The sequence below is a fragment of the Arachis stenosperma genome, chromosome 3 (genome assembly GCF_014773155.1).
Source record: "Arachis stenosperma cultivar V10309 chromosome 3, arast.V10309.gnm1.PFL2, whole genome shotgun sequence".
In the NCBI taxonomy this organism is placed as follows: Eukaryota; Viridiplantae; Streptophyta; class Magnoliopsida; order Fabales; family Fabaceae; genus Arachis; species Arachis stenosperma.
The window spans coordinates 29,416,678-29,439,463 of NC_080379.1; the positions used below are offsets into that span (position 1 = coordinate 29,416,678).

Genomic DNA, 22,786 nt, shown 5'->3' on the forward strand with positions numbered 1-22,786 from the left:
TTTAAGCATACATTCAGAAACAAAAGTATTGCCACCACATCAAACTAATTAAGCTAGTTTTAAAGATGAATTTGAAATCCTGTACTTCTTGTTCTTTTGTAATAAAAACAGTTTTCATTTAAGAGAGGTGATGGATTCATATTCATAGCTTTAAGGCATAGACACTAAGACACTAATGATCATAAGACACAAACATGGATAAACATAAAGCATAATTTTCGAAAAACAGAAAAATAAAGAACAAGGAGATTAAAGAACGGGTCCACCTTAGTGATGGCGGCTTGTTCTTCCTCTTGAAGGTCTTATGGAGTTCTTGAGCTCCTTAATGTCTCTTCCTTGTCTTTGTTGCTCCTCTCTCATGATTCTTTGATCTTCTCTAATGATGATGGAGTGTTCTTGATGCTCCACCCTTAGTTGTCCCATGTTGGAACTCAATTCTCCTTGGGAGGTGTTTAGTTGCTCCCAATAGTCTTGTGGAGGAAAGTGCATCCCTTGAGGTATCTCAGGGATCTCTTGTTTGCTCCATCCTTTTCTTAGTGATGGGCTTGAGGTCATGCCTTCTCAGTTGAACCAGCTTTGGATGCCATAAATGGTTATGGAAAAACAAAAAGCAATGCTTTTACCACACCAAACTTAAAAGGTTTGCTCGTCCTCGAGCAAAAGAAGAAAGAAGAGAGTAGAAGAAGAAGAAATGGAGGAGAGGAAGATGGCTTTGTGGTTCGGCCAAAAGGGGAAGAAGTAGTGGTTTGAATTTGGATGGTGAGGTAAGTGGGGTTTTATGGAGGTTGGATGTGAGTGGTGAAGAGAAAGATGGGATTTGATAGGGGAAGGGTTTGTGGGGAAGAGGTGTTGAGGTGATTGGTGAATGGGGGAAGAAGAGAGAGAGTGGTGGTGGGGTCCTGTGGGGTCCACAGATCCTGTGGTGTCAAGGAAAAGTCATCCCTGCACCAAATGGCACTCAAAATCACGTTTTGAGCCATTTCTAGCGTTAAACGCCGGGCTGATGCCCATTCCTGGCGTTTAACGCCAGGTTCTTGCCCTTTTCTGGCGTTTAACGCCAGTCTGGTGCCCCTTTCTGGCGTTAAACGCCCAGAATGGTGCCAGACTGGGCGTTAAACGCCCAACTGCTACTCTTACTGGCGTTTAAGCGCCAGCAAGGCCTTCCTCCAGGGTGTGCTGTTTTTCTTCCTGTTTTTCATTCTGTTTTTGCTTTTTCAATTGATTTTGTGTCTTCTTATGATCATCAACCTACAAAATAACAAAAAATAACAAAGAGAAATAGATAAAATATAACATTGGGTTGCCTCCCAACAAGCGCTTCTTTAATGTCAGTAGCTTGACAGAGGGCTCTCATGGAGCCTCACAGATACTCAGAGCAATGTTGGAACCTCCCAACACCAAACTTAGAGTTTGAATGTGGGGGTTCAACACCAAACTTAGAGTTTGGTTGTGGCCTCCCAACACCAAACTTAGAGTTTGACTGTGGGGGCTCTGTTTGTCTCTGATTTGGGAGAAGCTCTTCATGCTTCCTCTCCATGATGACAGAGGGATATCCTTGAGCCTTAAACACAAAGGATTCTTCATTCACTTGAATGATCAGTTCACCTCCATCAACATCAATCACAGCCTTTGCTGTGGCTAGGAAGGGTCTGCCAAGGATGATGGATTCATCCATGCACTTCCCAGTCTCTAGGACTATGAAATCAGTAGGGATGTAATGGTCTTCAATCTTAACCAAAACATTCTCTACAAGTCCATGAGCTTGTTTTCTTGAGTTGTCTGCCATCTCTAATGAGATTCTTGCAGCTTGTACCTCAAAGATCCCTAGCTTCTCCATTACAGAGAGAGGCATGAGGTTTACACTTGACCCTAAGTCACACAGAGCCTTCTTGAAGGTCATGGTGCCTATGGTACAAGGTATTGAAAACTTTCCAGGATCTTGTCTCTTTTGAGGCAATTTCTGCCTAGACAAGTCATCCAGTTCTTTGGTGAGCAAAGGAGGTTCATTCTCCCAAGTCTCATTTCCAAATAACTTGTCATTTAGCTTCATGATTGCTCTAAGGTATTTGGCAACTTGCTCTTCAGTGACATACTCATCCTCTTCAGAGGAAGAATACTCATCAGAGCTCATGAAAGGCAGAAGTAAGTCCAATGGAATCTCTATGGTCTCATTTTGAGCCTCAGATTCCCATGGTTCCTCATTGGGGAACTCTATGGAGGTCAGTGCACGCCCATTGAGGCTTTCCTCAGTGGCGTCCACCTCCTCTCTTTCCTCTCCAGATTCGGCCATATTGAGAGCCTTGCATTCTCCTTTTGGATTTTTGTCTGTGTTGCTTGGAAGAGTACTTGGAGGGAGTTCAGTAATTTTCTTACTCAGCTGTCCCACTTGTGCTTCCAAATTCCTAATGGAAGATCTTGTTTCAGTCATGAAACTTTGAGTGGTTTTGATTAGATCAGAGACCATGGTTGCTAAGTCAGAGGGGTTCTGCTTAGAATTCTCTGTCTGTTGCTGAGAAGATGATGGAAAAGGCTTGCCATTGCTAAACCTGTTTCTTCCACCATTATTGTTATTGAAACCTTGTTGAGGTCTCTCTTGATTCTTCCATGAGAAATTTGGGTGATTTCTCCATGAAGAATTATAGGAGTTTCCATAGGGTTCTCCTAGGTAATTCACCTCTTCCATTGAAGGGTTCTCAGGATCATAGGCTTCTTCCTTAGATGAAGCATCCTTAGTACTGCTTGGTGCATTTTGCATTCCAGACAGACTTTGAGAAATCAAATTGACTTGTTGAGTCAATATCTTATTCTGAGCCAAAATGGCGTTCAGAGTATCAATCTTAAGAACTCTTTTCTTCTGACTAGTCCCATTGTTCACAGGATTCCTTTCAGAAGTGTACATGAATTGGTTATTTGCAACCATTTCAATGAGCTCTTGAGCTTCTGTAGGCGTCTTCTTCAGATGAAGAGATCCTCCAGCAGAGCTATCCAAGGACATCTTAGATAGTTCAGAGAGACCATCATAGAAAATACCTATGATGCTCCATTCAGAAAGCATGTCAGAAGGACATTTTCTGATCAATTGTTTGTATCTTTCCCAAGCTTCATAGAGGGATTCTCCATCCTTCTGTCTGAAGGTTTGGACTTCCACTCTAAGCTTACTCAATTTTTGAGGTGGAAAGAACTTTACCAAGAAGGCATTGACTAGCTTTTCCCAAGAGTCCAGGCTTTCTTTAGGTTGTGAGTCCAACCATATCCTAGCTCTGTCTCTTACAGCAAAAGGGAATAGCATCAGTCTATAGACCTCAGGGTCTACCCCATTAGTCTTGACTGTGTCACAGATTTGCAAGAATTCAGCTAAGAACTGATGAGGATCTTCCATTGGAAGTCCATGGAACTTGCAATTCTGTTGCATTAGAGAAACTAATTGAGGCTTAAGCTCAAAGTTGTTTGCTCCAATGGCAGGGATAGAGATGCTTCTCCCATAGAAGTCGGGAGTAGGTGCAGTAAAGTCACCCAGCACCTTCCTTGCATTGTTGGCATTGTTGTTGTTTTCGGCTGCCATGGGTTCTTCTTCTTTGAAGAATTCGGTCAGGTCCTCAATAAAGAGTTGTGCCTTAGCTTCTCTTAGCTTTCGCTTCAAGGTCCTTTCAGGTTCAGGGTCAGCTTCAACAAGAATGCCTTTGTCTTTGTTCCTGCTCATATGAAAGAGAAGAAAACAAGAAAATATGGAATCCTCTATGTCACAGTATAGAGATTCCTTGAGGTGTCAGAGGAAGAAAAATGGAAGACAGAGGTAGAAAATTCGAACTTATCAAAGAAGATGGAGTTCGAATTTTGCATTAAGGAATAGTGTTAGTCCATAAATAGAAGGATGTGAGAAGAAGGGAAGTAATTTTCGAAAATTTAAGTAAAAGATTTTGAAAACATTTTGAAAAACACTTAATTGATTTTCGAAAATAAGAGTGGAAGAGAAATCAAGTGATTTTTGAAAAAGATTTTGAAATTAGAAATTAAAAAGATTTGATTGAAAACTTATTTTGAAAAAGATGTGATTAAAAAGATATGATTTGAAAACAATTTTAAAAGATATGATTTGAAAACAATTTGAAAAGATATGATTTTAAAAATTAATGACTTGCCTAACAAGAAAAGATATGATTCAAACATAAAACCTTCCTCAACAGAAAAGGCAAAAAATGTTCAATCAAATCATTAATTGTTAGTAAGTATCTTTGAAAAAGGAAAGAAATTGATTTTGAAAACATTTGATTGAAAAGATATGATTTGAAAAAGATTTGATTTTGAAAAACTTTGAAAACTTGAGAAAAAATTGATTTTGAAAACAAAATCTTCCCCCTTTGCCATCCTGGCGTTAAACGCCCAGAATGGTGCACATTCTGGCGTTTAACGCCCAAACTACTACCCTTTTGGGCGTTAAACGCCCAACCAGGCACCCTGGCTGGCGTTTAAACGCCAGTCTGTCTTCTTCACTGGGCATTTTTGAATGCCCAGCTTTTTCTGTGTGATTCCTCTGCAGTATGTTCTGAATCTTCAATTCTCTGTATTATTGACTTGAAAAGACACAAATAAAAAATATTTTTGGATTTTTAATAATGAGGAATAATCAAAATGCAACTAAAATCAAATAACAATGCATGCAAGACACCAAACTTAGCAGTTTGTATATATGGGAAACAACAAAACACTCAAGTCAATAGAATTCAAAGATTAAAACAAGAAAATCATCAAGAACAACTTGAAGATTAATGAAGACACATGCATGAATGCAGTAAGAACAGAAACATGCAATTGACACTAAACTTAAGATGAGACTCTAGACTCAAACAAGAAATATTTTTGGATTTTATGCTTTTGTAATTTTTTTTTTGGTTATTTTTCGAAAATTAGGTGAAAAGGAAAATAAAGGTATCAAAATTCTTAATGAGAATTCCAGGAATCATGCAATGTTAGTCTAAAGCTTTAGTCTAAAGGAATTAGACATAGCTAGCTAAGCTTCAGCAAGACATTGCATTCAAGAGCTAAATTGATGATGATCAATCAGCTTTGGTGATGATAAGAACATCACCTTGAAACACTAGAATTCATTCTTAAGAACTCTGAAGAAAAATAATACCTAATCTAAGCAACAAGATGAACCGTCAGTTGTCCATACACAAGAACAATCCCCGGCAACGGCGCCAAAAACTTGGTGCACGAAATTGTGATCACTACAACTTCGCACAACTAACCAGCAAGTGCACTGGGTCGTCCAAGTAATACCTTACGTGAGTAAGGGTCGATCCCACAGAGATTGTTGGTATGAAGCAAGCTATGGTCACCTTGTAAATCTCAGTCAGGCAGACTCAAATGGGTATAGTGATAAACGAATAAAGCATAAAGATAAAGATAGAGATACTTATGTATATCATTGGTGAGAGCTTCAGATAAGCGCATGAAGATGCCTTCCCTTCCGTCTCTCTGCTTTCCTACTGTCTTCATCCAATCCTTCTTACTCCTTTCCATGGCAAGCTCGTGTAGGGTTTCACCGTTGTCAATGGCTACCTCCCATCCTCGCAGTGAAAGCTAATGCTCACGCACTCTGTCACAGTACGGCCAATCACCGGTTGGTTCCCTCCCCTACTGGAATAGAATCCCTCTTTTGCGTCTGTCACTAACGCCCAGCAGGTTACAAGTTTGAAGCACGTCACAGTCATTCAATCATTGAATCCTACTCAGAATACCACAGACAAGGTTTAGACCTTCCGGATTCTCTTGAATGCCGCCATCAGGTCCTGCCTATACCACGAAGATTCCGATTAAAGAATCCAAGAGATATTCACTACGCCTCGGATGCTTGTAGAACAAGAATGGTTGTCAGTCATCTTGTTCATAAGTGAGAATGATGATGAGTGTCACGGATCATCACATTCATCAAATTGAAGAACAAGTGATATCTTGGAACAAGAACAAGCGGAATTGAATAGAAGAACAATAGTAATTGCATTAATACTCGAGGTACAGCAGAGCTCCACACCTTAATCTATGGTGTGTAGAAACTCCACCGTTGAAAATACATAAGAACAAGGTCTAGGCATGGCCGTGAGGCCAGCCTCCCAAATGATCTAAGAACTAGATGTCCAAAGATTAAAAATACAATAGTAAAAGGTCCTATATATAGAGAACTAGTAGCCTAAGGTGTACAGAGATGAGTAAATGACATAAAAATCCACTTCCGGGCCCACTTGGTGTGTGCTTGGGCTGAGCAATGAAGCATTTTCGTGTAGAGACTTCTCTTGGAGTTAAACGCCAGCTTTTATGCCAGTTTGGGCGTTTAACTCCCAATTAGGTGCCAGTTCCGGCGTTTAACGCTGGAATTTCTGTAGGTGACTTTGAACGCCGGTTTGGGCCATCAAATCTTGGGCAAAGTATGGACTATCATATATTGCTGGAAAGCCCAGGATGTCTACTTTCCAACGCCGTTGAGAGCGCGCCAATTGGGCTTTTGTAGCTCCAGAAAATCCACTTCGAGTGCAGGGAGGTCAGAATCCAACAGCATCTGCAGTCCTTTTGAGTCTCTGGATCAGATTTTTGCTCAGATCCCTCAATTTCAGCCAGAAAATACCTGAAATCACAGAAAAACACACAAAATCATAGTAAAGTCCAGAAAAGTGAATTTTAACTAAAAACTAATAAAAATATAATAAAAACTAACTAAAAGATACTAAAAACATACTAAAAACAATGCCAAAAAGCGTACAAATTATCCGCTCATCAATGGACCTTTGAGATAAATCTCTCCATCTCCTATGACTCGGAGGTGGAAGCTTTTGTCGTTCCTTTCCTCTTTCTAGAGGTTTCTCTGGCCTTAGGTGTCATAAGTGGTTATGAAAAAACAAAAAAAGCTATGCTTTTACCATACCAAACTTAGAATATTGCTCACCCTTGAGCAAAAGAAGAAAGAATAGAAGAAGAAGAAGAAAATATGGAGGACAGGTGGAGAAATGTGTATTCAGCCAAGGGGGAGAAGAGAGGGTTGTGTTGTGTGAGAATGAAGAAGGATGAAGGGGTTTATATAGTGGAGGGAGAGGGGTTGGGTTCGGCTATTTAGGGTGGGTTTGGATGGGAAGGAGAATTTGAATTTGAAGGTAGGTGGGGTTTATTGGGAAGAGTGGATGGATGTGAGTGGTGAAGAGGTGATGGAGAAAAGAGATTGAGGTGATTGGTGAAGGGTGTTTAGGGAAGAGTGTTATTGGATTGTGTAAAAGAAGAGAGAGGGTGAGTCGAGGTAGGTGGGGATCCTATGGGGTCCACAGATCCTGAGGTGTCAAGGATTTATCATCCTTGCACCAATTAGGCGTGTAAAACGCCCTCTGCAAGTAATCCTGGCGTTTAACGCCAGATTGATGCTTGTTTCTAGCGTTAAACGCCAGTTCTATGCTTGTTTTGGGCGTTCAACGCCAGTCTGTAGCATGTTTCTGGCATTGAACACCAGTTCCATGCTTGTTTCTGGCGTTTAACGCCAGCTCTCCTCAGGGTGTAATCCTAGCGTTTGAACGCTAGACTGCTGCTTGTTTCTGGCGTTCAACGCCAGATTCATGCTCTGTTCTGGCATTGAACGCCAGCCAGATGCTCCTTACTGGCGTTTAAACGCCAGTAAGCTCTTCCTTCAGGGTGTGCTGTTTTTTATTCTGTTTTTAATTTTAGTATTTTTTTGTGACTCCACATGATCATGAACCTAATAAAACATAAAAGAACAATAAAAATATAGATAAATAAAAATTGGGTTGCCTCCCAATAAGTACTTCTTTAATGTCAATAGCTTGACAGTGAGCTCTCATGGAGCCTCACAGATGTTCAGAGCATGATGAAGGCCTCCCAACACCAAACTTATAGTTTAAATGTGGGGGCTTCTCAACACCAAACTTAGAGTTTAGTTGTGGCCTCCCAACACCAAACTTAGAGTTTGATTGTGGGGGCTTTGTTTGACTCTGTATTGAGAGAAGTTTTTCATGCTTCCTCTCCATGTTTACAGAAGGATAACCTTGAGCTTTAAACACAAGGTAGTCCCCATTCAATTGAAGGACTAGTTCACCTCTGTCAACATCAATCACAGCTCCTGTTGTGGCTAGGAAGGGTCTTCCAAGGATGATGCATTCATCCTCATCCTTTCTAGTGTCTAAGATTATGAAATCAGCAGGGATGTAAAAGCCTTTAACCTTCACTAACATATCCTCTACCAATCCATAAGCTTGTCTTATTGACTTGTCTGCCATCTCTAATGAGAAAGTGGCAGCTTGTACCTTAAAGATTCCCAATTTCTCCATTACAAAGAGTGGCATAAGATTTATACCTGATCCCAGGTCACACAGAGCCTTCTCAAAGGTCATGGTGCCCATGGTACAGGATATTAAGAATTTACCAGGATCTTGTTTCTTTTGAGGTTAAGTTTACTGAACCCATGTATCTAGTTCACTAATGAGCAAGGGAGGTGCATCTTCCTAGGTCTCATTACCAAACAAGTTGGCATTCAGCTTCATGATAGCTCCTAGATATTGAGCAACTTGCTCTCCAGTTACATCTTCATCCCCTTCAGAGGAAGAATAGTTTTCAGAGCTCATGAATGGCAGAAGGAGGTTTAATGGAATCTTTATGGTCTCTATATGAGCCTCAAATTCCTTTAGATCCTCAATAAGGAACTCCTTCTTGTCTGGGAGACGTCCCATGAGGTCTTCCTCATTGGGATTCACGTCCTCCCCTTCTTCTCCAGGTTCGGCCATTTTGATTATGTCAATGGCCTTGCACTCTCTTTTCGGATTCTCTTCAGTATTGCTTGGGAGAGTACTAGGAGGTGATTAAGTGATTTTCTTACTCAGCTGGCCCACTTGTGCCTCTAAATTTCTGATGGAGGACCTTGTTTCACTCATGAAACTTAAAGTGGCCTTAGACAGATCCGAGACTATATTTTCTAAGCTAGAGGAGCTTTGCTCAGAATTCTCTATCTGTTGCTGAGAAGAAGATGGAAAGGGCTTGCTATTGCTAAGACTGTTTCTTCCACCATTATTAAAGCCTTGTTGGGGCTTTTGTTGATCCTTCCATGAGAAGTTTGGATGATTTCTCCATGAAGAATTGTAGGTGTTCCCATAGGGTTTACCCATGTAATTCACCTCTGTCATTGTAGGGTTCTCAGGATCATAAGCTTCTTCTTCAGAAGATGCCTCTTTAGTACTGTTGGATGCATTTTGCCATCCATTCAGACTTTGAGAGATCATGTTGACTTACTGAGTCAGCATTTTGTTCTGAGCCAATATGGCATTCAGAGAATCAATTTCAAGAACTCCCTTCCTCTGAGGCGTCCCATTACTCAAGAATTCCTCTCAGAAGTGTACATGAATTGGTTATTTGCAACCATGTCAATGAGTTCTTGAGCTTCTGTAGGTGTTTTCTTTAGGTGAATGGATCCACCTGCAGAATAGTCCAGTGACATCTTAGAGAACTCAGATAGACCATAATAGAATATATCCAGAATGGTCCACTCTGAAAGCATGTCAGAAGGACACTTTTTGGTCATCTGCTTGTATCTTTTCCAAGCTTCATAGAGGGATTCACCATCTTTTTGTTTAAAGGTCTGAACATCCACTCTAAGCTTGCTCAGCTTTTGAGGAAGAAAGAACTTGGCCAAGAAGGCCGTGACCAGCTTATCCCAAGAGTCCAGGCTATCTTTAGGTTGTGAGTCCAACCATGTTCTAGCTCTGTCTCTCACAGTAAAAGGGAAAAGCATGAGCCTGTAGATTTTAGGATCTACTGCGTTAGTCTTAACAGTCTCACAAATCTACAAGAATTCAGTTAAAAACTGATATGGATCTTCTGATGGAAGTCCATGAACTTGCAGTTCTGTTGCATTAGAGCAACTAGTTGAGGCTTCAGCTCAAAATTGTTTGCTCCAATGGCAGGGATTGAGATGCTTCTTCCATCAAATTTGGAAGTAGGTGTAGTATAATCACCATGCATCCTTCTTGCGTTATTGTTGTTGGTTTCGGTTGTTATATCCTTTTCTTGTTCGAAAAATTTTAGTAAGGTTGTCTCTGGATTGTTGTATTTTAGCTTCTCTTAATTTCCTCTTCAGAGTCCTTTCAGGTTCAGGATCAGCTTCAACAAGAATGCCTTTTTCCTTGTTTCTGCTCATATGAAAGAGAAGAAAACAAAGAAAATCTGGAATCCTCTATGTCATAGTATAGAGACTCCTTTATGTGAGTAGAAGAATAAAAGAATAGAAGAAGGATGAGAAAAATTCGAACACAGATAGAGGAGAGGGTTCGAATTTTTAGATGAAGAGAAGTGTTAGTAGATGAATAAATAAATAGAAAAGAGATGAGAGAGAGGAGAAAATTCGAATTTTAACTAAAAGAGAAAAAATATTTTTGTTTTTATTTTAATTATTAGTTAAAATTTGAAAATTAAGAGAAGAGGTAAGATAAAATTAAAATTTAAAATAATTAGTTAATAAAAAAAGAATTTTGGAAAAGGGGGAGGTTGATTTTCGAAAATTAGAAAGAGAAAAGTAGTTAGGTGGTTTTGAAAAAGATAAGAAACAAAAAAAAGTCAATTAGTTAGTTGAAAAAGAATTGAAAATCAATTTTGACAAGATAAGAAGTTAGAAAGGATTTTTGAAATTGATTTTGAAAAAGATATGATTTGAAAAGATATGATTGAAAATATATTTTGAAAAAGATTTGGGAAGAAAATTAAAAAAGATTTTATTTTTAAAATTAAAATTGATTACTTGACTAACAAGAAACTAAAAGATATGATTCTAGAAATTAAAGATTGAACCTTTCTTAATAAGAAAGTAACAAACTTCAAATTTTTGAATCAATCACATTAATTGTTAGCAAAGTTTTCGAAAATTTGAAATGAAATTAAGAAAAAAGATTTTAAAAAAATATTTTCAAATTTTCGAAAATCATAAAAAAATGAAAAAGATTTGATTTTTGAAAATATTTTGAAAAGATAGGATTTTTTTAAAATTGAAATCTTGACTTGATTAACAAGAAACAACCTATTTTAAAAAATTTTTGACCAAGTCAACCCAAAATTTTGAATTTTATGAGAGAAATAAGGGAAAGATATTTTTTATTTTTAAATTTTTAATGAGGAGAGAGAAAAACACAAAAATGACTCACAACATAAAAATTATGAATCAAAACACATGATGCATGCAAGAACACTATGAATGTCAAGATGAACACCAAGAATACTTTGAAGATCAAGATGAACATCAAGACTTATTTTTAAAAAATTTTTAAGAAAAGAAAAACATGCAAGACACCAAACTTAGAAATTTTTCATATTTAGACACTAAGAATTCAAAAATGCATATGAAAAACAACAAAAAATACAAAACAAGAAAATATCAAGATCAAACAAGAAGACTTACCAAGAACAACTTGAAGATCATGAAGAACACCATGCATGAGTTTTCAAAAAAATGCATAAATTTTAAAAACATGTAATTGACACCAAACTTAAAAATTGACACTAGACTCAAACAAGAAACACAAAATATTTTTGGTTTTTATGATTTTCTTAATTTTGTTTCGAAAATTATTTTTTTGAAAAACGAAAATAAAGAAAAAAAATTTTTGAAAAATTTTTGAAAACTTTTTGAAAAGAAAATTACCTAATCTGAGCAACAAGATGAACCGTCAGTTGTCCAAACTCGAACAATCCCCGGCAACGGCACCAAAAACTTGATAGATAAAATTGTGATTTACACTTTTTATAACTTGAACAATTCTTAGTAATGGCTCCAAAGACTTGATGCACACTACTATGGTTCACTCACATTCTTCACAACTTCGCACAACTAACCAGCAAGTGCACTGGGTCGTCCAAGTAATAAACCTTATGTGAGTAAGGGTCGATCCCACGGAGATTGTTGGTATGAAGCAAGCTATGGTCATCTTGTAAATCTTAGTTAGACGGATAATAAATGATTATGGAGGTTTTTGAAAATAATAATAAATAAACAGAAAATAAAGATAGAGATACTTATGTAAATCATTGGTAAGAATTTCAGACAAGTGTATGGAGATGCTGTGTTCTTTCTGAATCTCTGCTTTCCTACTGCTTTCATCCAATCCTTTATACTCCTTTCCATGGCAAGCTGTATGTAGGGCATCACCGTTGTCAATAGCTACATCCCATCCTCTCTGTGAAAATGGTCCAAATGCTTTGTCACAGCACGGCTAATCATCTGTCGGTTCTCGATTATGTCGGAATAGAATCCATTGATTCTTTTGCATTTGTCACCACGCCCAACAATCGCGAGTTTGAAGCTCGTCACATTCATTCAATCCTTGAATCCTACTCGGAATACCACAGATTAGGTTTAGACTTTCCGGATTCTCAAGAGTGGCCACCAAAGGGTTCTAGCTTATACCACGAAAATTCTAATTAAGGAATCCAAGAGAAATTCGTTCGGTCTAAAGTATAACGGAAGTGGTTGTCAATCACGTGTTCATAGGTGAGAATGATGATGAGTGTCACGGATCATCACATTCATCATGTTGAAATGCAACGAATATCTTAGAATAAGAATAAGTATGAATTGAATAGAAAATAGTAGTACTTTGCATTAAAACTCGAGGTACAGCAGAGCTCCACACCTTAATCTATGGTGTGTAGAAACTCCACCGTTGAAAATACATAAGTGGTGGTCTAGGCATGGTCGAATGGCCAGCCCCCAAAATGTAATATGAATTCGAAAATAGGGGAAATGACTGGATACCAAGATCTCTAATACAATAGTAAAATGTCTTATTTATACTAGACTAGCTACTAGGGTTTACAGAATTGAGTAAATGATGCAGAAATCCACTTCTGGGGCCCACTTGGTGTGTGCTTGGGGCTGAGCTTGAGCTTTACACGTGCAGAGGCTTCTCTTGGAGTTAAACGCCAAGTTGTAACGTGTTTTTGGCGTTTAACTCTGGTTCGTGACGTGTTTCTGGCATTTTACTCCAGAATGCAGCGTGGAACTGGCGTTTAACGCCAGTTTGCGTCATCTAAACTCGAACAAAGTATGAACTATTATATATTGCTGGAAATCTCTGGATGTCTACTTTCCAACTCCGTTGAGAGCGCACTATTTGGAGTTCTGTAGCTCCAGAAAATCTATCTCGAGTGCAGGGAGGTCAGAATCCAACAACATCAGCAGTCCTTTTTCAGCCTGAATCAGATTTTTGCTCAGGTCCCTCAATTTTAACTTGAAAATATCTGAAATCACAGAAAAACATACAAACTCATAGTAAAGTCCAGAAATGTGAATTTAGCATAAAAACTAATGAAAACATCCCTAAATGTAGCTAGATCCTACTAAAAACTACCTAAAAATAATGCCAAAAAGCGTATAAATTATCCGCTCATCACCATGCCTCCAAGAATCTCCTCCTTTCTGGACGAGATCTTCTTCAACCATTTTTGGTCTGGAGAAGCTAAGATCCCATCTCAAAATATTTCCACAAGTGATAAGAATCTCAGCCACAACATACTTTTTATTTTTCTTTTTCTTGCCATCATTGAGATGGTGTTGTAGCGTGCTCTTCCTTCATTTCGGTGGCTAAGTTTTGCTTCCATGGTTTGCTGTGTAATAACCGAAGAAGAGAAGGAAAGTGATGTGAGAGAAGATAAAATGTGAAGAAAAGCAATCAAGTGTGTTTGAACAAATTAATTAAAATGAGTTGCTTTTACTTCCCTTGCTAGAGTGGCGTGTAGTATTAAACACATCAATCATGTCACTCATATTCTCTCTCTTATTTATGTTTCCAATGCTACCAAGTTAAAATTTTTGAAATCCATCCTTAATGAGAAATGGAATCCGTTGGAAGGCACAAGACAAATGATAACATTTGCTTTCCTGATGGATTTTTGGATCAAGCATTGGATCACTGAGCATAGATCATAGTTGGGTTTTGGAGCAATGAGATTCATTCTAGCCCAATAATAAGAATAATAATTCAGCCCAAATAATCAAAGCACTTTTGCATCAATGCTGAAAGTTTTTATAAAGTATTTTGGGCTTGCAACATTTTTTTTATTTTCGGCCCAGTGCTTAATCTGCATAGCAAAAATTAACTTGATCACCATATATGAATTAATATTTTTGCAATTAATTAAATTAATAATGTTTAGTCATCACAAATGTTAATTTAGAGTTTTTCAAACTCATCACGCTTTAATGTCCACAGCCTCTTTTTCTACCTTATTCTTCTGATTTATTCGGTGACTCATCGTTAGTGAACCGAATTTTTCGAACCCCATCGAAGACCCTGCCTACTGCTTCTTCGTCTAGGGTTACGCGGGTGTCCTTTTCTGTGACTCACAGGCAGAGTGAAGTATTTACGAAACCGTTGAAGAACGTAACTCATCCCCTAGGTGGAAATGGTTCCGGCGACCCACAAGGAAAACTCTCTCGAAAAACCTTTGTAAGGCCTACTGTTTCTTTCTCTAGCTAATTTGTTTGTTTCAGTTGTCGATTTTCACAACCAAATTTGCATGATTTGTTCTGTTATTCACTTTCTTTAATCACTGTTGATCGAAGTAGATTGTTTCAATTTTGAATGCAATAGTTGATAATAGTTTTTCATGGTGGTGTTTAATGTTAATAAGATTGATGGCCAGTGATGCATGCTCCTCAAACACGAGACGAGGCATAGTCGAAGCCGGCGGACAACAGGAACTGATAGCTGGATATGCAAGTTCGATTTTGCTGCAACCTGGGAATGTAAAAGATGGTGTGGCCCCAAAATGTTTCTGCAGAAAATATGCCATCTGTTACATGTCTAAGACAGACACCAACCCGAATAGGCTATTTTTTGGATGCCCATTGTTAAAGGTAAGCACGCAATTCTTCATGTATGATCACTAAGTTTATGCTAAATTTGGGTAAATTTTGAATTTTTGGAATGGAGGCTTAGAATATAGATTTTGGTTATTTTCCCTAGCTCAAGTTGTTGTGGATGTGATTTTGAATTGTTTGGAATGGCATGCCTATTGGTTATGAAAATGATTTGATTTTGTAAGCGATTTGCTGTTAAATTGGGTTGATATTGTATATAATTTGATATTGGTGCTGGTTAATTTTGAAGAATGATTGAGGCATGAATTGACATGGAACCTGATATGATATAAAAAATTGCTTTAAAATTTGAAAGGATTTTTAAGATTTAGCCTTTAGGGATTAATTACAGTCACATATGTGGATTAGATTGAATTGGAGTGTTTTGTACAACCATACATTCATTGTGTTCTATTTGATTTAGGTGATAGAAGCACATTGTAAATTCTTTCTCTGGGTTGATGACCATATTGTAAGTGTCAGAGCGGGGAAGGCTACAAGAGGATTGGGTGATGGGAAGCAGAATCATGTTGAAGAACATTTGGGAATAGATAACCTGATAGCACATGTAGAGGAAAGAATAGTAAACCTAGAGAAGCTGCTGAACAAGAAAAGTATACAAGCAGAGTTGAGGAAGAAGACTAGAGAAGCAGCTGCAAGAGAGAAGGAGGCTTCATCAACAAAGTCTAACCATTAAATCAAAACCGGAACCTGAAACACCTCTATTAGGTTGAGAAACTTAAGAATAATTTCCTTCTTTCAGAATTTTTCTGCTAGAATGTAGACACACAATTGCTTGAAGCTTTTAAAGCAAAAATTGTCGATGTCATTTATTTGATATGGGCAACATGGTTGGAATTTGATTATGTTTTACCTATAGATACGTATATGTTTTATGGTATTTATTTTTGTTACTTAGTTATCAAAGTTCCCTACTAATTTCAGTAGCATATGAAGGCTAATATGTTGTAGTAAGTCAGCCCGAATACCAGAAAATAACAACCTTTTTATTAGTGACACAAATGCTTAAGATTGCAGTCATGTTATAACTCAATCTTCGGCAATTCTGTAAGAGTAGGAAGGAGAAGGGCATGACAATATAGACTGATGATTTGGTGACTTCCATGACAAATCATGCAGTCACCACAATAGATAATTGACAAGATCTATTTTTCTTCTTATATACTAGTGTGCAGCATAAATTTTAACAAATGAGAGAATGAAGAAGCTGAAAGTCAACTAGAATGTTATGTTAGGCTTGGGAAATTTGGTAAATTGCAACTTGTTAGTCAAGTTTAATTGCTTTCCTTTTAGAAAATTTCCTGCATAGGTTTCCAAATTCCTAATCCCTTGAACCTAAATAAATCTTAACACTTGTAGTTTATTTGATCATGATGAATGGCCACTGCTTTGTTCTAATACACATCAATTGTTTAGCAAAGGAGACCAGATATGATGCTTTAAATAAGCTAGCTTGTCTATTAACATAATGGATTTCAAAGGCTTCAGCTCATCAGGTATTGAAGTTGTAGATCATCATCTTTATACCCTTGCACATGATGTATAATACTCTAATTGAAAGATCTGATTTTTTAAAAACCATAACTTCCCATTATTGCTGAATCCTTTGTTTGCTCAATTAGTTTGACTTTATTCACCCCTTCATGCACTTTATTAAATTCTTATTACTTTATAAGCCAAAGTAAATGAACGAGTGCTAATGGGTTGATCATTTCAGAGACATGGCCGTGGAGGTAGAGTGCAACCTGGAGTTTGTTATAGAGTGCTAATGGCTTATTACAGGTCTTACCATGTACTGGGTTGCTCTGTTTTTCTTCTTATATAGGAATATTCAACGAGTGTATGGCTTATTGCAGGTCTTATCATGCACTGGGTTAGGTTCTGCCATCGTCCAACAAAGCAGTGGTGTGTACAATTGTGCTCCTGAAATCCAAGGTCATCATGTAAGTTTGTCTTCTAACTTATTTCAAGTAGTTTCATCATTGCCCGTTTATATGTCGTCTTTTTTGGTGGAATCGTGTTACATAGGAAAACTTTGGTCGAATTATAGGTCGAATTTTGTATGCATGTCTCGATTCACGATTATCCCGGTTGAGTTCTGGTTAGGTATTAAGGTGTAACATAGTATATGATCAAAGGTCATTGATATTTTTTTTCCCAATGTTAGTTACTTTAGTTAACTGAATATTTAGTCTTTCTGACATACTTGGGATTGGACTTGGTCAACTAACCTGAAAAAACATTTTTTTGGTAGTTCAAGTCTATCTAAAAGTAAAGTGGGCTATCTATCAAATTGGGCCAGCTACAAAAACAATTAGTAGATAATTCAGCTGAGGATTAATGCAGCAACTGGCTTGAAACCGGTTAAGCCCAACTCTCTCCAGAATTTTAAGCCAAACCAAGTTTTTCCAGGTAACTATTTATTCCATTCATGTGTCTGTCTACCCTTACTTTGCTCAATCTTTTTTTGGAATAGCATTTCTTGATTGAATATTCGCGTAAAATGTTAGTAAGTTAACTGATATTTGTCACATAATCCCTATACTAGGATGGTTAGAAACAGAATAACACCATTATAAATCTCCTGTACATGAGGAACACTACATGAAACATCGAATTAGATAGATTGAAGTTGTTATGCAACCATTTCTCTTAATTTTGGGTCTTTCAAACCAATGTAAAACATACACTAGTAAAAAAACTGAAATAAAAAACATTTGGAATTAACCAGTGTCATAACAGTTAACTGGGGATTTTATTAACAAAAAAAACATAATTAACATCAACCGGAATACTAAACATAGAGGTTCAACCAAGTTCCACAATATATGTAGTCGGAGTAGATCTAAATGTCAATTATTTCTAGACAGGAAACATCCCTGCAAAATACTTGAGTGTAGACCTTACTGTGATCCGGTGTGGCATTTCTGGGTCTCACCATGCTCTCCTCACCAATAGATTTTTAGTGCTATGTTCGATGTCATATTCTGTCAACACAAGCTCTATGTACCTGTAATTGACGAGTAACTCTCTTTCCTTTGAATTGTTCACCAAAAAAAGTAGGTTATCATCCACGAATAGTATTAGATTTTCTCTGATTCTTCGACTCACAAACCTGCAGTATTGCTCTAATATTCTGTTTCCACTAGCGTCTTCATTCAAGTGCCAAATTGATACGACATAACCAAATTCATTGTGTATATGAGCGAGGAGTGCAACTTTTTCCTTGTGGGTTAGTAAATTTTGAACGGTATATATTGCACCTAATGGAATAGACACCTCGCTAATTGATTCATCTTCAACATGTAACATAAAACAGACTTGGGTGTAGCATAACTATCTCCTGTACCAGTAATCCAATACGCATGACCATTATTAAAAACAGAGTTAGGGTCAATTTTTTCTACACCAGAGAGACAATCAACGCAGTGAAACCATGTAGAACGCCTTGAACAATATCTAGAGAAAAAAACGTAGGCATCAGCTATGTCCCTTTTGCACATATGTATGATTGTGTATGCATCTGAGTTTGGTACATGACCGAAACCATATACTAGGAAATATGATCTACCGTGGTCCCTGTGGGGGTCAAAAATTTCTCTAGAGCATTGTGTTGTTAGATTCCATACCAAAAGTCTTGTGACGTCTTGTTCACAGGAGAACTTGAAACATATGTTCCTGTTTGACACTCCCACAATACGAAACCACCCATGGATGCCAACTTCGAAAGGTTGCTGAACATGCACTTCTTCTCCAGAAGCAGCATTCACTATATATAGTGAATCTGAACCCATTAACAGTAGTGAGTATCCAACATGAAACAAGACATGTTGATCTAACACTTTCTGCCTTCGCATGTGTTGTATGCATGTCTCTGGCTGGCGTAGCCGTCAGTGCCAGAATTTATTCAAGCACATACATCTCTCTATAGCTTTGGCACTACTTCGTAGGAAGATTTCTTGCAGCAGTTCATCCGGAATAATCGGCAAGGGAAGTTGGAATTTAGTCATTTTTCTAGACGCGCGTTTGGTAGTCTTGGTTTTTGGTTGGGTTTATGCTGTAGTTTTTGTTTGGTTGAAGTCTCTTGTTCACTTTTAAGTAATGAACCTAAATTTCTCTAACTTATTAATTGTGTGAGATGTTGCATCCAACGAGAATTGATGTGGTAGAATATTGTGTTTACCGGTGTTATCATAACCAGTTTGAACTAGGTATTGTGTACCATTAAATTTGTCTCGTCTACCAAAGTTTTTGCCTATCCTAGTAAATAAATTTCGTTGGAATTCCAACATACTCCAATAATCTTATCTCTAATTTTTTGTTTACTTAGTTTGAAATTAGAAGCAGCCACCAATTTTCCCATGTGTCTGGTGGACGAAATTGTGATCACTATTATTTGATTTGACTTTTTGGTCTTGTATCTTTTTACTCTTAGGGCACTGCTTATTTTCACAACTCCGTTCAACTAACCAGCAAGTGTACTGGGTCGTCCAAGTAATAACCTTACGTGAGTAAGGGTCGAATCCACAGAGATTGTTGGTATGAAGCAAGCTATGGTCACCTTGCAGATCTCAGTTAGGGAGATTAAAATTGGATTATGGGTTTAAATAAAATAGAAAGAAGTTAATTAAAAAGGGATAGAAATACTTATGTAGATTCATAGGTGGGAATTTCAGATAAGCGGAATGGAGATGCTGTAGAGCTCTCGGACGCCTGCCTTCCTACTGCTTCTACTCAATCCTTCTTACTCCTTTCCATGGCAAGCTTTGTATAGGGGTTCACCATCAGCTGTGGCTACTTTCAATCCTCACGGGGAAATATCCTATGCGGCTGTCACTCGCACAGCTAACCAGTCTGGAGGCATCACCCATGGTTGATAGCTACATCCCATCCTCGCAGTGAAAGCTAATGCTCACGCACTCTGTCACAGTACGGCCAATCACCGGTTGGTTCCCTCCCCTACTGGAATAGAATCCCTCTTTTGCGTCTGTCACTGACGCCCAGCAGGTTACAGGTTTGAAGCACGTCACAGTCATTCATGAACGGAATCCTACTCGGAATACCACAGACAAGGTGAGACTTTCTGGATTCCCAGGATCCTACTCGGAACACCACAGACAAGGTTGGACTTTCCGGATCCAGACAAATGCCGCCATCTATCTAGCTTATACCACGAAGATTCTGTTGGGGAATCTAAGAGATACACATTCAAACCTTGTTGCATGTAGAACGGAAGTGGTTGTCAATCACGCGCGTTCATCAGTGAGAATAACAATGAGGGTTATCTAACTCATCATCATTCATCATGTTCTTGAGTACGAATGAATATCTTGGAATAAGAATAAGATAGAGAATTGAATAAAAGAAAATAGAACTTCATTAATCTTTGAGGTACAGCAGAGCTCCACACCCTTAATCTATGGTGTGCAGAAACTCCACCGTTGAAAATACATAAGTAAAAGAAGGTTCAGGCATGGCCGAATGGCCAGCCCTCTCCATGATCAAGTGACCGAATGATAAAAGACTTAGAGTGGTCAAAAGATGGTCAAAAGATGGTCAAAAGATGTCTAATACAATAGATAAATGTCCTATATATACTAGACTAGCTACTAGGGTTTACATGAGTAAGTAATTGATGCATAAATCCACTTCCGGGGCCCACTTGGTGTGTGCTTGGGCTAAGCTTGATCTATCCACGAGCTGAGGCTTCTCTTGGAGTTGAATTTCGAGTTATGATGTGCTTTGGGCGTTCAACTCCGGATTATGACGTTTTTCTGGCGTTTAACTCCAGAAAGGAGCGTGTACTTGGCGTTCAACGCCAAGTTGCGTCGTCTTTCTTCGAATAAAGTATGGACTATTATATATTGCTGGAAAGCCCTGGATGTCTACTTTCCAACGCCGTTGAGAGCGCGCCATTTAGAGTTCTGTAGCTCCAGAAAATCCATTTCGAGTGCAGGGAGGTCAGAATCCAACAGCATCAGCAGTCCTTTTGTCAGCCTTTTTCAGAGTTTTGCTCAAATCCCTCAATTTCAGTCAGAATTTACCTGAAATCACAGAAAAACACACAAACTCATAGTAAAGCCCAGAAATGTGAATTTAACATAAAAACTAAGGAAAACATCCCTAAAAGTAGCTCAAACTTACTAAAAACTATATAAAAACAATGCCAAAAAGCGTATAAATTATCCGCTCATCACAACACCAAACTTAAATTGTTGCTTGTCCCCAAGCAATTGAAAATCAAATAGGATAAAAAGAAGAGAATATACTATAAAGTCCAAAATATCAATGAATATTAATTTAATTACATGAGCGGGACTTGTAGCTTTTTGTTTCTGAACAGTTTTGGCATCTCACTTTTTCCTTTGAAATTCAGAGTGATTGGTATCTCTAGGAACTTAGAATTTGGGATAGTGTTATTGACTTTCCTAGTTAAGCATGTTGATTCTTGAACACAGCTACTTTTGAGTCTTGGCCGTGGCCCTAAGCACTTTGTTTTCCAGTATTACCACCGGATACATAAATGCCACAGACACATAACTGGGTGAACCCTTTCAGATTGTGACTCAGCTTTGCTAAAGTCCCCAGTTAGTGGTGTCCAGAGCTCTTAAGCACACTCTTTAGCTTTGGATCACGACTTTAACCACTTAGTCTCAAGCTTTTCACTTGGACCTTCATGACACAAGCACATGGTTAGGGACAGCTTGATTTAGCCGCTTAGGCCTGGATTTATTTCCTTGGGCCCTCCTATCCATTGATGCTCAAAGCCTTGGATCCTTTTTACCCTTGCCTTTTGATTTTAAGGGTTATTGGCTTTTTCTACTGCTTCTTCTTTTTCTATATACTCTTTTTAGATCCCTTTTTTTTTTCACTGCTTTTTCTTGCTTCAAGAATCAATTTCATGATGTTTTTCAGATCATCAATAACATGTCTCTTTGTTCATCATTCTTTCAAGAACCAACAATTTTAACACTCATAAACAACAATATCCAAAGACATATGCACTGTTCATTCATTCATTCAGAAAACAAAAGCATTGTCACCACATCAATATAATTAAACTAAATTCAATAATAATTTCGAAAATTATGTACTTCTTGTTCTTTTGAATTAAAACATTTTTCTTTTAAGAGAGGTGAAGGACTAATGGATTTTATTCATAGCTTTAAGGCATGGTTACATACTAATGATCATGAAGACACAAAACATAGATAAACACAATAATTAAAAACCGAAAACAGAAAGAAAATAAAGAACAAGGAATGAATCCACCTCTAGTGGCGTCTTCTTCTTGAAGGACCAATGATGTTCTTCAACTCTTCTATGTCCCTTCCTTGCCTTTGTTGCTCCTCCCTCATTGCTCTTTGATCTTCTCTTATTTCTTGGAGAGTGAGGGCGTGTTCATGGTGTTCCACCCTTAGTTGTTCCACATTATGGCTCAAATCTTCCAAGGAGGTATTAAGTTGCTCCCAATAGTTGTTGGGAGGAAAGTGCATTTGAGGCAATTGTTGATGGTGAACCTCCTCTTGTTCTCCTTGAGGGCCGTGAGGAACTTCCCTTGTTTGCTCCATCCTTTTCTTGGTGATGGGCTTGTCTTCTTCAATGGAGACATCTCCATCTATGCTAACTCCGGCTGAATAACATAGATGGCATATGAGGTGAGGGAAGGCTAGCCGTGCCATGTATGAAGGCTTGTCAGCTATTTTGTAGAGTTCATTGGATATGACTTCATGAACCTCTACCTCTTCTCCAATCATGATGCTATGAATCATGATGGCCCGATCCACAGTAACTTCAGATCGGTTGCTTGTAGGAATGATGGACCTTTGGATAAATTCCAACCATCCTCTAGCTACAGGCTTGAGGTCCAGT

The 22,786-nt window shown here is 38.1% G+C and overlaps 2 non-coding genes across 2 annotated transcripts; both read left to right on the plus strand.

Annotated features, from left to right (window-relative positions):
• The first annotated feature begins 3,049 nt into the window (after window positions 1-3,049).
• LOC130972599 (small nucleolar RNA R71) lies at window positions 3,050-3,157 on the plus strand. Its single transcript, XR_009083758.1, has one exon. It is a non-coding gene; the product is annotated as a small nucleolar RNA R71 (small nucleolar RNA).
• Window positions 3,158-9,538: 6,381 nt separating this feature from the next.
• LOC130971385 (small nucleolar RNA R71) lies at window positions 9,539-9,646 on the plus strand. The gene has a single exon (XR_009082607.1). It is a non-coding gene; the product is annotated as a small nucleolar RNA R71 (small nucleolar RNA).
• Window positions 9,647-22,786: the final 13,140 nt, after the last annotated feature.